General features: G+C 41.2%; 1 long non-coding RNA gene across 1 annotated transcript; it reads right to left on the reverse strand.

Moving 5' to 3' along the window:
* Positions 1-7,329: 7,329 nt before the first annotated feature.
* Positions 7,330-10,790, reverse strand: LOC146889776 (uncharacterized). The gene is made up of 3 exons (XR_014999782.2): positions 10,692-10,790; positions 10,461-10,583; positions 7,330-7,914 (listed from the first exon to the last, which is right to left on the reverse strand). It is a non-coding gene; the product is annotated as an uncharacterized LOC146889776 (long non-coding RNA).
* Positions 10,791-14,875: the final 4,085 nt, after the last annotated feature.

The following is a 14,875-nucleotide window of genomic DNA, read 5'->3' on the forward strand; positions in this document are numbered from 1 at the left end:
AGAAGGACGCGGCAACCCCAGAGTAAATGACTCAACAGCCCTTGGGAGTGGCAACCCAGTCTAGGTTGCAAATAGTGGCAGAGCAAACACAGAAACTGGTGCCAAGTTTAAGAAGTATAGAACAAGAGTTTGGGGGACTAAATTCTAACTTTTTATCAGGGTAGAGTTAGATAATGTCTAAATTTTAAAAATCAGGAAAATGATAGAATATGGATACCTACATAAATGATGATTAGTACACGGAGGAAAAATGAGATGAAAAGATAAATAGTTGATTAGATATAGATAGATAGATAGATAGATAGATAGATAGATAGATAGATAGATAGATAGATAACCATAAATACCTAAGGGGGTTAAATGGATATTTAACTCATTTCCACTAAAGAATATTATATTTGCCAAGAAATAAAAGAACATGTCACAAATATTCTTGTAACCCGTGTTATATGATTAATATGTTATGCTTCAGTGAAGTTAAGTCTAGTGTTGAATGCCGTGGCTTCTTGGCAGAGATGGTAGCGTAAGCATGGATGTTAGAGCTAAGTCAGTAAAAGTCGATTAAAAGTGGATTATAAACCATACTAATGATGAATTTCTATTTCAGAAAGAATCTTCTAGCTATACGGTAGAGGATGGATTAAATGGAGAAAAACCTGGTATGGGGTCAGAGAATTCCTGTAACAGAATACTCAAGTGAAAAAGATAGAGGTTGAAGAGTTAGTTCAGTGGTTAAGACAAATGACTACTCTTCCAGAGGACCAAGAGTTCAATTCCCAGCATTTACATGGTGGTTCACAATCGTCTATAACCCCAGTTCTAGCAGATCCAATACCCACTTCTAACCTCCATAGGCACTGCACACACGGGGTACATAGACCTTACACATAAAATAAAACTTAAAAAGTTAAAAAGTAAATGAAAGAAAGAAGGTCTGAACAAAGTGTAGAAACAAGAAGAAGAAAGTGAACCCATCAATTGATAGGACCCATGGACCAATTGATACCAAAGTAAAAAGAATTAGAAGATGCCACCCGTCCTTTAGGGAAATAGGCATGTCATTTCATTTTACCAGTGTTTTACTTTGGGGAACATTCTATGCTGTCTCTCTATGTGATCTAATATGAAACATCCAAAAAGATGCTTCTGTGTTTTTTAAAAAAAGAAATCTCTCATATGCCCTTCCAACTTCAGTCACTATCACATCTTGAATATTTTAAGGGGACATTTATAATGATTACAATGCTGCCTTTTCTAAATTGCTAAGTGGGAGTAGGTTCCTGTGAGTGACCTCCTAACGGAAGAAATATTCTTAAATGCTAACACCCCCTTAAGCGGCATTTCTTTATTAAAAAAAAAAAAAGCTTTGTTGCTACCCATACTGAGAGTTCAGTCTGGCCTACCCATCTCATGTTGACGTCAGTACTTCCCTCTCCTGTAGCCAACAGTTAGCTGCTTCTTTTATTCCATTGTGTACACTGCCGACCAGCTTCCCTTCTCGCATGTTGCTTGAATCCTCTTATTCATGACTCACAAAATCTCCTGGAGTTTTTCCTTCTACGTAAAATAAATATGTATGCCCTGTGTAGTGGATGGCTGATGTCAATGTTACTGTTAAACATTCCAAGGAACTAGAGAGGAAAGCATCGTGATGGTCCTCATGCTACAAAGAGAAAAGTCAAAGGAAAGCTGCAATTTCAGAATCAAATCTGGATACTTTTGTAACGTTATTATTATTCATTATATGTGCCTTGGTGATTTGTCTGCATGCAAGTTTGTGTGCCATGTGTATGTCCAGAAAATGGCACCGGATCCCTGGCTGTTACAGTGGCATTATAGGCAGTTATGAATTGCCATCAGTTGCTGGGAATCGAACCTGGGTCCTCTGGAAAAGACACCAGGGCTCCTAAGCGCTGACTCATCTCTTCTGCCCCTAAACTGAATACTTTTCCTTTTTCCCTTTCTATCCATCTTCAAACGCTGCATAGTCTTCCTACAAATCTCAGTTAAGTATCTTGAAGCGGAGGTATCTCCTGGGATCCCTAAAGATAAGCCTGTGCGGAATGCGTGTATGTATAGTTCATATACACTTTCTATTTTTATATTTGCTTGTTCGCTTGGAGGGGAACTCAAATCCTTAAAGTCATTCACAGCAGGAAATGCTTCAGGGGAGGAGACGGGATAACTCTCTCCATACTCAGCTCCTTCTCTCAGTCTTGGATGGCTTGTCTACTTATAGGTCCGCCATTTGTCCCCTCAGACCAGAGGCTCAAGTCTCTTCATCCATGTGCTCTTGATACATCACCAAGTGTTCCTGTAAATTTTTAGCACTCGTGACATATACCAAATTAATTAATTAATTATTAATTAATAATAGCACACCTAGAGTCATTGCTGAGGTTTGCTGCATGCCTTGTTACTAGGTAACCCTAGACATCAGAGACGGTAAGAATCCTACATCTCGGACATCCTTGCGCTCTCTGTGTCATCTTTATTAGAGATTCTCGTCACGTGGACATTTAATAAGTATGTGTCCACTTGAAACAGTCATTTTACTTTTCATAAACCTGTGTTATTCAAGCACTTATTAAAAACCTGTAGTACGCCAGGGCCTATCGTGGAGGTGGGTGGGTAGAAGTGTTCCCCAGTCGAGGTGGAGAAAGGAACGATTTGGAAGGGGCATAGACTCATGAAGAAGTCAGTTCAGAGGGGGTGAGAAAGTGTCCATCCTTCGGGAGATGTTTAAGACATTTAACAGGGGACGGGCAGAACTGTTCTGTGGGTAAAGGCGCTTGCTGCTCAGCCTGAGCCCTGAGCTCAACTCTGAGAGGGCAATGGACTTGCTCAGGCTGTTTCTCTCTCTCTCTCTCTCTCTCTCTCTCTCTCTCTCTCACACACACACACACACACACACACACAAATACAAACACACACAAATAATTGAGACACACTAACGGTAAGATTAGTGATCTGGTCTCTGAAGACAGTAAGGAAACTCAAAGTGAGGATGCCTGGAATATAAAGAAACTGATTGGCTGGTGTGTGGTGGGGCACACCCTTAATACCAGCGCTCAGGAGGCAGAGGTAAGGGGATCTCTGTGAGTTCCAAGTCATTCTGGTCTACAGAGAAAGTTCTAGAATAGCTAGGGCTGTTACACAGAGAACTCTGTCTTGAAAACAAAAAACAAACAAACAAACAAAAGAATAACTGTCATATATCCCCTCTCTCAAACTAGCCCAAAGATGACACACCCAATTAGATCAGCATAGATCATATTAATTCTGATCTATCCATAATGTGTGTTATTGGTATGAATGTTTCCAAAGAGGTAGTTTAAATTATAATAAAGATTAGATAAAGTCTTAGAAAATTTCACTGAAATATTGCTTTCCTTGACTCAGAACTGGGAACAGGTAATTAGACCAATTACACTGGAAATAAGTCTTTCATGTTCTTTAATATGAATAGGTTTTGAATTTATTACCCCTTATTAAATTGCTTTACAATTTAATGTTGTCTAAGTAGACAGTTATTGGTAGATTTCCTCTGCATAAAACATCATTATCTTTCTTTTAAAAATATTACTTTTTAAAAAAAATAAAAGTTCGGTATAATAAGCTTTAAGGAGGCCAGGTTGCAGATTTCTGGAAGAGCGCTTGCCTAGCATATGCTGGGAGTGGATTCTCACCATGGCAAGGGAAAGACTCAAACAGGTCATATCTAGTCAAATGTAAGCACCATGAAGACAACCAGAGTTTGATTTGCTTCATTGCCATTTCTTCATGATTAGACTAGCCTGGTATATAACAAGTGCATAGTAAAGGGTGAATAAGTCCCTCAATAAACATGGAAGGCTAACTATGATTAAGATGAGTGTGTACAAATTACCTATAGTGTGACGTGTGTCAAACTATAGATGAATTACCAGGAGACGTTAGGAAACAAAGGGGAGCCGGTTACTGGGGCTGGAGGCAAACACACAATGGCTCCAAAGAGGGATTACATCTTTCCCATTGTTGATGACAACTCAAATGTCACCCACTCCCTTGACCCCAAAAGTAAATCATTTCCATTTGATTTCCACGTCCGTTAGCTGCTTCCCAGGCCACAGCTAGACAGTTCTTTCTATGACTCAGCCAGGCAGGATTTATCATTTCTCTGCATTCTTGGGGTTTATTGTTCGTAGAAACAATGGGGTATTTGACACAGTGATCCTTTCTTATCTGAGCTCTCATTACTCATTCCTTTGCCCAAGTGAATCACAAACATTTCACATAAAATTCATAAAACACTGTCTAAAGTGTTTTAAATGCTTCATTGAATATTCACAAAATGCCTGTGAAGATGCTCCAACCACACAAAATTGAAGGTAAGAGAATGTGTCTTAGCAGATCTCCAGGTTTTCTTTATTTAAACTAACTATAATTGTTTTCTCTGTGGTTGACAGAAAATGCTTTTTAAGTATGTATGTATGTATATATAGATAGAAATATAAGTGTGTGTATATATATATATATATATATATAGCTATAAAGTAGACAAACCAAAGATGTCTACAACAACCATCCGTCTGAAAAAAATGTAATGTAAATACACACATAGAACTAAACTTGACGGTGTGTGTGCTGCTATAGCATCCAACAATCTTTTTTCTAGCATTATACTTTTTGGGGGTGCTGTTATGGCTCCCGCAGGGGTCAGACTTCGTGTCATTGTACGGAAGCACCCGAGAAGAGCAGCAGACAGGAAATAAATCTTCGACTCATGGTCTCATATGCTTTAGTCTGTGTTTGGTCGGCTCTGTTTGCTGGGGTGACTGAATGTCTGCTCACCTCACGTCGGTCAGGATGAACAGAGAAAACAGGGAAAGGAAAGGTCCAGAGACAAGGCAGATCTTCAGAGGAACCCCAGTGACACAATGAGAATCACTCCTCGGCTCCTGCCATTTACAAACAGCGACTTCAGCAATTTCAAACACTGATTAGGTCAAGGTCCTCATGATGCATTAACTTCCCAAAAAGCCATCAGCTGGCAGCCAAGGTCCTTTAGCACTTAAGTCTTCAATGGACATTTCAGATTCAAAGCCTAACATTACTTTTATTAAAATTAAACAAACACGTTAGTGTTCTGACATATTAGTTAGCAAGCACCAAGGCATGCAACGGAGTGCTGTGTTAAAACAGAAGGCATTGAACATTCTCAAGGATGGTGAGGTAGGGAGGGGCGGAGGAGATGGGAAGGAAGGAATGGATTTAATAAGGAATGAAATGTAAAAACAAGTCCAAGTGGAAATAAAATACTGGAATTGCAACCCTAAATGTGGGTGGTAGCCATGACTGCATAGTACTGTGTAAAGAGCAGGGGCCGTGCATCCAGGCAGAGAGGAATTTCAATACTGTCTCTGCCCTGATGTTGTCTGCATATAAAGGAGGAGGATCGTACCTACAGCACAGGGCTCTGGAAAGAGTCTTGCAGGGCACACAGGAGATAGCAGGTGCTCAGCAAATGTTAGCTTCTTCCTCCTCTTTTACTGTCAGCTCAACGAATCTACGTTTACACAAAGTGTGAGTGTGTGTGTGTGTGTGTATGTGTGTGTGTGTGTGTGTGTGTGTGTGTGTGTGTGTTGGTAACTGGTGAGCCAGTTCACAACAGACGGTAGATTTAAGGGTGGGCAACAGGCTCTCCTTTGAAGACACGAGTAAAGCAGCTTCCACTCACAGTGAGGTTGAAACTGAACAGTTTCTGAACACCACAGGCAAATCTTTACCAGGGATAATCAAGTGTCACTTTGTTTCCTTAGAAGGGGAGGGAGGCAGACGCGCAAGGGTGTGATGGGTAAAAGAGAATTTCTATGGATAGGCAAAGGCAATTGAAAGCTAACACTTTTTTAAAAAAAAATAAAACCAAGGCTCTTAGGGAGATATAATAGGAAGATTTAAGGTTATACATAGCCATAAAGATGACAAAGGACATCACTGATAGTTCCATGAAGGCTGAACTGTCGCTGCTGATCTAAGAATGTGTACAGAAGGAAAATCTTGCAAGCGGGTTAGTTTTATAATTCTCTCAGATAGTCCTTTAGGATTGATGTTTATGTCAATCAGATCTCATGGCTTTTTCACCTCCCACGACCTCGTTACCTGCGGATCCATACGCCACCTCAACCCAGTATCTCCTGCAGAAGGCTGAGATAGATTTAAAAAGAAGAAAATGCTTTGATGGAGAATTTATGATAGCGTTGTGACATTTGCTTTAGCTTGTACCTAAAAAACAAAGTTTGTGAGACAGACTATGTGTCAACATTGCATCACTGATGTGTAAATCGGAGTGGTGAGGAAAACAGGATGTGAGGCACTGAGGGATCCGAAATAACCCAGGCGGAGCCACTGGACCAGCACCCAAGTAAAATATGCTGCCAGCTGTGGCTTTCCCGGTCACGAGCTTGACCCCCGCTCCTGGCTCATGTTATCCCTCCTCCCTCTCTTCAGCTGGACTCCAGGGCCTCGGCCCGGTGCTTGGCTGTGGAACTCTGCCTCTGCTTCCGTCAGTTACTGAATGAAGGTTCTATGATGGCAATTAGGGTAGTCACCAATCTGATTACAGGGGAAGGCCAGTTCAGGCACCCTCTCCACTATTGCTAGGGGTCTTAGCTGGGGTCATCCTTGTGCCTTACCCTCTCTGAGGAGTGAATGAAGGGGTGAGGAGAGTCGTGGGGGGGGGGGAGGAAGAGAGGGAACCGTGGTTGGTATGTAAAATGAATAAAAAATAAAAATAAATATCCCGCTGGAAGCTGTGAACAGATGCAAGGCTGGTAGATCCTTTACAAACTTCGCTTGGTTCTGGGTAGGTCAAATGGAGAAACATGGCTTTGGGGTAGACCACTGTAAAGACAAAGGGACCTGAAAATTATTTCTGCCTTCTGCCTCCCAATGGACTCCAGTTGTCTTTGCCACACGGAATAACAGACTGCAACATGATCTTCCACAGGACATGGTATTTTATCAAGACATGGCTGATAGGCTTCAAGCCAAAGAATGACGTAGTGCATAGGAGGAAGGCAGGGAGCTTAGAGAGTGAGGAGGCGCTCAGACTCAGGCATGAAAAGGAAAATTATAGCAAGGAGTAAAGCTTATAAGAGACTGGTTTGGCTATTTGCAGAAAACTTGAGGAAGCAGTACAAAAAAAAATGTAGATTTTGCCAAAGAAATTGTATTTAGTGAATGATAAAAAATAAATTGTTTTTACAAGTAATGCCATCAACATGTACTTCTTATCTCTGAGAAATTCATTCCAGTTAGTTCTCAGGATGGGTTACTGGTTAGAAAAAAAGGAAAAAATGACATCACGAATAGTCACTAGCAAATTTTTCAAGAAAATATAGGAGGGGGAATTAGTCTTTCTCAGGGATGAGCCTCCTTATTGGATAGGCAATATGAAACAGTCTGCGTTGAAACCCCATACTACAAACAATAAAAACTGACTCCGCAGCTTATATTTATATACTTGTGAATACATATGCATGTATATGTATGTAATAATAATAATCAAAGAAAACGGGATATCAGTTTGAAGGTGGGGCATGGGAGGGGTTGTCAGGGAGCATGGGAGGAATTGGTGGGGGTGCCCGAGAAGGACTGGAAGGAGGAAAAGGAAAAAGTGATACAGTTTTATTTTCATTAAAAATGTGTTAACTCTTCATAAAAGTCAGAATATGGATCATGTAAGCTAATTGTCACGTGTGTGCGTGTGACTGACAGACATCACATTCAAAGGGATAGTTGATAGCCAGAGGGTTGGTCGTTTGTAGTCATTCATGCCAACAGATGTCCGTGATCTGCTGGTGTCTTCTTCTTGCTTCAAACAGTGATTCCTATGTGTGTCATCTCAGGAACAGAAGCCTGCCCACCAAGGCCCTAGACCAGAACAAAGGGTCAAACCTGGAATGTTTTCTTTCCACCTAATATCCTTTAGGACTTTCTCCCTTCCCTTCCATCCACCACGAAACCACAAGAGGACCAAAGCCCTGTTTCCTCCTTGCGTCTCCCACTAATCGTCCACAAGCAACCATCCAGTCAGTAGCTACATATTTTTAATTGACTCACTTATTTTTTTTCAAGTGTTGTTTGAAATCGTTGTGCAACTTTGATATGCTGTTGTATGGGTCTTCCCTCTCACAATGCGTACCAATGACTGAAGATTATAATTAGCATCTGACTTGATCCATGATTGCTATTACATTTGATATTCAAATACATGCAGTAATAAGTGTGTTTTTACATAATTGGATGTTTGTCTTACTAATGGTTCATATCATTCCGAAACGATCCGAGTTATTATATGAATATTTTTAAACTTTGTTCCAGAAAGAAGTGGATTGTGCTCTGGTTGAATTTTTTCCCTTGAAAAAATAAAACATAGACTCTATTCACTGAAAACTTGAAGAAATACATGAAATATGCATTGTATTTTGTCTACATAGAGTACGTAGTTGCATATACATGACTAATACATCTTTATATATGTGTGTATAAAGATACATAGCCATACATGTGTATGTATTTATGCATACATATATATGTGTATAACTATATACCCTGTTTAGCATTCTAGAAAATATAAAGAACCCAGTTTTGGAGATGAATAGGCTTAATATTGAATTCCTTCTCTCTGACTTGCTGACTGAGCCTCCAGCTCTTAAATGATAAAATAGCTGCTTCTTAACTTTCCCACAAAAATTAAAAGTAATAGCGTATAAATACCCTAGAAACAGTAAGTCCAGGAGAGAGTTCAGTGCTCAAGATGGAGAGATGGTTCTATCAATAAAATATGTGCCACGCGAATATGAAGACCTGAGTGTTCTCCCCAGAAACCCCCCACACACACACACACCCAGAACCCACATAAAAAGCAGACAGAACAGTGTGTACCATTAATCCTAGTGATGGGAAGACAAAGGAAGACAGAGGCAAAAGGATACCTGGAGTGACCGGCCAGCCTAGCCTAATGAGTCAGTTTAATAAACTCCAGGTTTAGTGAAAGACTTTATCTTAAGAAACGAAGGTAGAATGTGTATTGGACACGGGACTTGGACGATTAGAGCTGAATCTGACCTCAAAGCCTCCTCTCTGAGACTAGCTTTCATAGGACCACAGGGTGATATGAAAGTTTCCAAGAGAGGGAAGCAATAGCCCTACCTGCCTGTATTGCCAACGAACAACAAGGATCAAGTTGGCAAGATATTCGTGTACGTGCAATAGTGGCACTTGTGTCTCAGAAGTAACCAACAGACGTCTTATTGGATTTATCACCCACTCGACAGGGAAGAAGCCATGTCTGGTTCTGTAAATCTAGCCCACTACCTGAATCTAATGAGGTTACGAATCTTAGATGAAAACCTACTGCTGCCACTTGACTAAACCAGTATAGTCCCTGATTGCATTCTAAATACCTAATTATTATACGCACAGATACATGCAGTTCTCACCCCTTATCAAAGAAACCTCTTTTTGCAATAGACAGGGACCATGTCAGAAAATCATCACTGCTCAAAATCCACAGAATAACCGGGTGTGGGGTGACCAGTCCCAACAACTATGTTGTAACACAACTTGCCTAAGGCTCAGGGCACAATACACAAGAAGAGACACAGGGATTGTGAGAGCCAGAGGAAATGGGAAGCCTGCTATAAGATCGTATGTCTCCTAAAACTGACCAGGAAGCTACACCCGTGATACCACAGCAGCATGGCGCAAACAGTGTCAATATCAGTAGAGACACGAATGTGGGCGGAAGAACTCTCAAGGAACCCCACATGTAGACAAAGAACTACAGGCACCCAAGAGAGGGGGAATTGGTTTCCCCTAAGGGAGAGCCCCTAGTTGATTATCCAATACCAACTGATAAATCCTCAAATTATAAACACACAAGCAGCACTAAATGTGCAACAATAATAAGAAGAAAAGTCCATGAATTTGAAAGGGAGTAAGGGGGGAACCATGGGAAATGTTCGAAGTAGAAGACATAAAGAGTTGGAGGGAAGAATGTGGGGTCTCAATTGCTTTTCTATTGCTATGATAAGAGACCATGACCAAGGCAAATTATATGAAAAAAAAAGTTTATCTGGGGCTTATGGCTTCAGAGGGTGAGTCCAGGATGGAAGGACTGAGGTAGCAAGTGACAGGCTTCTGGAACAACAGCCGCGAGCTCACATCTTTAAAAGCAAGAAGACGGCAGAGAACATGCAAACTACTGAACCTATCTGTCCCCATGCGCACATGTGCATATGCTAATAAACACACACACACACACACACACATAAACATATGCATACGTACACCCAAAAAAAAGAAACAGGAAAAAGTTTAGTATTCCATTCATTTTCACTGCCTTTTACTTTCCTGTGTAATATTTTTCCCCTGCCAAATCTGTTTCCCGAGTCCAGTGAGATCTCGGCACCTACCTCGCACCAGGAACTCAGTTAATGCTGGAAGACCGCAATGGCATCGTGCTGGGGCCTGTTGACAATGACAGCGCCTGTCACTGAGGGACCACTAAGAGCTCTGGGCTTTCTTTGCTCTGACTTCTAAAGAAAAATGGAAAACGCTTATTTTTCAGGCAGTCTAGGATCGTTCAGATATGTCACAGGGAGAAATCTTAATGTGTCTGCAGTCTTTCCAAACGTCCTTCCTACCTCATCTTCCAAGCAGCAGGCATGGCCCTGGCAGTTCTGTTGCGGAGTGGTAATTTCTGTGTCATCCCTTGTGAGATAATCATCTGCTGTGTGGTTCTGTAAAAATACAATCAAAATAATTTTTAAATAGAGATGAGATATTAGAACGAAGGAAAAACTTTTTCCAATTCATCCTTCTTCAATTTATCTTTAGAAAAATCCTTTTTGATTTCTCTCTCAAATTTTATCAGTTTTCATCGGTGTAAAATTTCCTTTTAACAAATGGGCCCTTCCATCCCTTTCCTATTCCTTCATTCTTGGTTCATCCAGTTTCTCTTTTTTGATGCATTGCTTTTAAAGAAAGCAGGCAGCTGATGCTGGAAAATGGTCACGTGTTTCCCAAACTGAGGTCTCCGTTTCATCCTCGACTGTGGAAGAGTGAACTATAACCTGATAAATTCAAAACATCTGATGACTGCCGCTTTGAGATTGGCCAGATCGCAATCAACTGGAACTTCCTTCTCCCTAATTTTAATTCCATTTGAGAATTGCCCGTGATAATTTGACCCAGGTCTCTCCACAAAGTAACATTATCTCAGAGTTTACAATTTTGTTTAACCCCATATGATTAGCAGAAGGAGCGCGCCAAGCCCCCCACTGATTGCTCTGGGCTGTGAAGGTTTCCTTTGCATGGCTTCAGCATGCCTTGCTTGTATTAGACATGGACATTACGGTGTGGCCAGCGCAAGCAGATGCAAAGCCTTCCTGCAGAAAGCTCCGTGAAGGGGTCTCATCTGACTCCCCCTGCACAACAGAGCGGCAGTGTCGACTAAAAATGAAAAATGAAAAATCAAAATCACCGAGTCCCTGAGAAACACGACTTTGAATGCATTCAAGTAAAATTATGAAGCAAGAACCATATTAAATCTTAGAGGAAGCTGACTTATCTGATTGAATGAATGCTTTCATAGCCTAGTCTCATCCCCAGACATGGAAAAATATTAAAATTAAATCTGATAATTACTTTTCAAACCTAATCTAGCACACACAATAATAAAGTGGGGGAGTTTTAGACAATCACTTCTCTAGTCAGAAGTAGCTAATGAAATCTCAAACTCAGAACAGTTTTTTTTTAATGAGACAAATCATAGTCAAATCATAATGCGGTTTTGATTGAGGGAGTCATTGTGGGGCTAGCTAGAAACCTGAAAATAGAGAAATTCCCAGGAATCCACGAGGATGACCCCAGCTAAGACCCTAAGCAATAGAGGAGAGAGTGCCCGAACAGGCCTTGACCTACAGTCAGACTGATGAATATCTAAAATATCACCATAGAACCTTTAACCAGCAACTGATGAAAGCAGAGGCAGAGACCTGCATCGGAGCACTGGACTGATCTCCCAAAGTCCAGATGAAGAGAGGGAGGAGTGAGAATACGAGCAAAGAGGTCAAGACCATGATGGGGACACCCACTGAAACAGTCTACCTGAGCTAATGGGAGCTCACAAACTCCAGCCGGATTGGGAAGGAACCAGCATAGAACCAAACTAGTCCCTCTGAATGTGGGTGACAATTGTATGGCTGGGGCAGACTGTGGGGCCACTGACAGCGGCACCAGGATTTATCCCTACTGCATGTGCTGGATTTTTGGGAACCTATTCTCTTTGGATGGATAGCTTGCTCAGCCTAAATACAATTAATTTGGTGGGCCTTGGACCTTCCCCCAAAGCAATGTGCCTTACCCTCTCTGAGGAGTGGATGGGGTGGGGTAGGGGATAGGTGGAGATAACAGAAGGAGGGGAGGGAGTGGGAACTTGGATTGGTGTGTGTAATGAAAAAAAGATAGTTTGTTTTCTTTTTTAAAAAGATAAAAAAGCACGAAAAACCATCATAATGGGACTAAAATTAGGTCAGAATTAAAGTAACATTTTAGTAAAGTCAATATGTCTAAAAGTTATGGTAACATAATTTTGTTTGGGTCATTGGTGAGGAGAAGAAATATTTAGGATATAAAATCCAGTCACTGGAGAGATGTTTAAAACTTACTTCTACCTCAGGTTTTTTTGTTTTTCATTTTTTTAACTTCGAAAATAACTTCCTAAGTCTCCTTTGAACATTTTTTGAAAACAGTAATGGGAGATAAAATAAATTTCTTAAATTTTAGAACCGAGTGTTTAGAGGCCTCATAGACTTGGAAAGGTAGTGTATCATGAAAATGAAGCCAGCCATCCCCTTGTAGCAGTCAGGAATATCTACACTACAATTCCTCTAACACAAACACCATTATCTCCAGGATAGTGGGCTATGTGTAGTTTCCTATCTCAAGAAAAATAAAAAGTAGGAAGACAAGGTAATGATGGCTCATACCTTATATTTAAATGTATTTGTTGAACAGATACAACAAATATGTATATTGTGCATACATATGTATAGATATGTATATGCATAAATATGTATAGATATGGATAACCATATACCTAGTAATAAAAGAGATGCTGTTAATTCCCTAACTATGTCTTTCATATCTAGGAAAGGTGAATGCATGAGCCAGCAGGAATGCTAATGGTAGCTTCACTAGGCATAGCTCTGTCAAAAAAAGAAAAAAGAATATGAAGCCAGGGTAGTGGTAGTCCCAGCAGAGGCAGGCAGATCTCTGAGACTGAGGCCAGCCTGGTTTACAGAGCGAGTTCCAGGATAGCCAGGGTTATACAGAGAAATCCTGTGTCGAAAAACAAAAACGAGAAAAAACAAATGAAAACTTCATGTTGTACGCCTTAAACATATTCAGTTTACAGTCTTGGGTGATTGCTCGGGAGGGTGGTGGTCAAAGCACTGTGTAGCAAGCTTGAGTTTGAGTTCAGATCCCTAACAACCTCGAGAAGTTAGCTGTGGGAATTGCAGCCCCGAGTTACATTTCCCTACCCCCATTTGAGGTGCTTATCTACAAAGAAAACAAAATAACTTCCCTCTGCTCCTGGAGTTGGGTAAGGAAGTTTGAGTGCACGTGATCATTCCTGGATCCCTGCTGGGGTCAGGTGACAGTTGAAGGTTGAGTGCCCATGATCAGTCCTTGACCCCTACTGGGGTCAGGTGACAGTCCCTGCTTGGGTCAGGTGACAGTCCCCCCTGGGGTCAGGTGACAGTCCCTTCGCAGCCCACTCCTCTTTTGATGCCATGGTATAGAAGCTAGCCCCAACAGAATAATAATCGAGCTGAAGCTGTTCCACCTCAACCTCGTGCTCTGTGGATTCATTCACCCTGGACACCCTCCGCCGAGACTCGTGGTTCCAGACCGTGCTGGCGCGGTAGTTAGCCACAGTATGGCATGGCTGTCATTCTAGTATTCATCCATGCAGTTGGACACAGAAGAATCTGGAGAAGCTGGTGTACCAACTAGCCAGCCTTTCACAGTGGCTAATAAGAGACCCATCTCAAACAAGGCAAAAAGTAAAACATGACAAAATTGTTTTCTGGCCTCTACACACTTGTACCTTAACATGTGGGCAAACACACGCACCCAAAGATAAATATACATGTATATATGTGTGACTTTAAAAGTAATTGAATAAATATTTGTTGAGGGCTTTTACATACTGGACTCAGTACTACGCCCTATGGAAGAGGACAGCCCTTTGCACAAATAAAACCCTTGTGTTTGGGGGTTTGTTATCTCTTTGGGTAATACAAACAACAGACTCTATGGAAAATATGGACAGGATTAGCTGGTGATAAACGCTTGATACCAAAAAATAAACAAAGAAGGGCACATTAGAGGGGCAGGTATGACCTGAGCTGTGTGTGTGTTCAGCAAGTAGAAGGGTGGGGTCCACGTAGCAGACAGAATCAAGAGGAGATCATATTTAAAGCCTGCTGGCCATTGTGAGATGCTCACTCTGGAGTGTGATGGAGGACCATTGGGAGGTTCTTGAGCAGAGATCACACTCGCTCTATAGATAACAGGATCCTTTTAGCCACTGCATCATGGATAGAATTGAGAAGAGTCAGAGCCAAAGTAAGAATGTCAGTTTGGAGGCCAGACTAGCCACCCCAATGTAAGAACTGTTTTATATAAAACAGTTCTATGCCTGATCATCAAATCTGCACAGCGCCAAGAGATAAATATTGTTGTCATTTAATAGAGGGGGAAGCAGGCTTTTCCCATAGTACTTAGCAAGCGGATGGGAGATGGAAACTCACACAGAAGT

This window comes from Myodes glareolus, chromosome 26 (genome assembly GCF_982192425.1).
Source record: "Myodes glareolus chromosome 26, mMyoGla1.1, whole genome shotgun sequence".
NCBI lineage: Eukaryota > Metazoa > Chordata > Mammalia > Rodentia > Cricetidae > Myodes > Myodes glareolus.